Here is a 1,989-nt window from a genome sequence, read left to right as displayed (position 1 = left end):
TCCAGACTCACGCAGCCCATGCAATGACACCGAGTGCAGGAAGATCACAGGCCAGTGGGTGGAAAATCTTGCGGATCCAGTGGCGGTGGAAGCATCTTAGTACTGGTGTGGGTCTCTATGCGACTCCTCCAGCTCCAGGGCTCTGGCTGCCATCATCATGGCTCCAGGTGGCCTGTCAACAGGAATGTCTCGCAGGGAGACAAGCAGAGATTCTGCTGCTTCCAGGGGGGAATACTGGAGTTCCCAGAATCCTCAGGAGAAGGCCATGACCACACAGAGGGCCTCATTGGCTATGGTCTGATTGATAGGCTAGACCCCACCCCTTTGCAAGTTGACAGGAGATTATGTAACTGCCACAGGCCCAACAAACATAAATGGTGTTAGACTTTGCCAGATATTTTCCTGCATCTGTTAAGATGATCATACGGGCCACTGTCCGCCACCTAGTCTCCGAGCTCACCCCAAGCCCCTAGCAAAGACATCGCAGTCATGGCCATGCAGAAAATCTTTGCCTGAGGAATCTTGTACTCCAGGGGTAACCCCACTGTTGAGGTGGACCTGTACACAGCCAAGGGCCAATTCAGAGCAGCTGTGCCCAGCAGAGCTTCCATGGGGATTTACGAAGCGCTGGAACTGAGAGATGGAGACAAATTGCGCTACCTGGGGAAAGGAGTCCTGAAGGCTATAGAACACATCAACAAGACATACGGTCCTGCTCTGCTGGAAAAGAAACTAAGTGTTGTCGATCAAGAACAAAGTGGACACATTTATGATTGAGGTGGATGGGACCGAGAGTAAGTCCAAGTTTGGGGCCAATGCCATCCTGGGCTTGTCACTGGCCGTGTGCAAAGCGGGAGCAGCCGAGAAGGGGGTTCGGCTCTACCGTCACATCGCAGACCTGGCTGGGAACCCAGGATCGTTCTCCCAGTGTCTTCTTTCAATGTCATCAGTGGGGGTTCCCACGCGGGAAACAAGCTGGCCATGCAGGAGTGCATCATCCTGCCTGTGGGAGCCAGCTCCGTGAAGCCATGCGCACTGGTGCGGAGGTCTACCATCACCTCAAGGGAGTCATCAAATCCAGGTATGGGAAGGATGCCACCAATGTGGGCAATGAAGGCAGCTTTGCACCCAACATCCCGGAGAACAACGAGGCCCTGGAGTTGCTGAAGACGGCCATCCAGGCAGCTGGCTACCCATGCAAGGTCGTGATTGGCATGGATGTGGCAGCGTCTGAGTTCTATCATAACAGGAAATACGACCTGGAATTCAAGTCGCCCGATGACCCCATGCGGCACATTACTGGGGAGAAGCTGCGGGGCTGTACAAGAGCTTCGTCAAGAACTATCCTGTTGTCTCCATCGAAGACCCCTTTGATCAGGTAGACCGGGCCACCTGGACCTCTTTCCTCAAGGGGGTCGACATCCAGATTGTGGGAGATGACCGCACAGTCACCAACCCCAAGAGGATTGCCCAGGCCGTTGAGAAGAAGGCCTGTAACTGCCTGCTGCTGGAGGTCAACCACATCGGCTCTGTGACGGAGTCCATTCAGGCTTGCACACTGGCTCGGTCTAATGGCTGGCGGGTGATGGTGAGCCACTGCTCCGGGGGGACTGAGGACACATTCATCGCTGGCCTGGCGGTGGGAACTTGCACTGGACAGATCAAGACTGGTGCCCCATGCCGCTCAGAGGGCCTGGCCAAGTACAACCAGCTCGTGAGGATCGAGGAGGCTCTTGGGGTCAAGGCTGTCTTTGCTGGACGCAAATTCCGTAACCTGAAGGCCAAGTGAGAAGCTGGAGACCCAAGCTGCGCCCCACCCCCTGCCCCAGGACAGACGCAGGCCGTGGAGCCTTTCCCCTGAAATAAACACTGGTGCCAACAGCAACAACAACAACAAAATGACCATATGATTTTTCTTACCGTATATACTTGTTGTGTTAGACAGGGTTCTTTAGAAAGATAAAACCAAATCTTCTTTTTCAGAACCAG

The 1,989-nt window shown here is 54.3% G+C and overlaps 1 pseudogene; it reads left to right on the top strand.

Moving 5' to 3' along the window:
* Positions 1 to 489: 489 nt before the first annotated feature.
* Positions 490 to 1,789, top strand: LOC101642272 (annotated as a pseudogene).
* Positions 1,790 to 1,989: the final 200 nt, after the last annotated feature.

Source organism: Echinops telfairi, unplaced genomic scaffold (genome assembly GCF_000313985.2).
Source record: "Echinops telfairi isolate 266 unplaced genomic scaffold, ASM31398v2 ScPeMD7_655;HRSCAF=1070, whole genome shotgun sequence".
Classification (NCBI taxonomy): Eukaryota; Metazoa; Chordata; class Mammalia; order Afrosoricida; family Tenrecidae; genus Echinops; species Echinops telfairi.
Note: the sequence above shows the minus strand (reverse complement) of the source record. Positions and strands in the feature narration are given on the sequence as shown.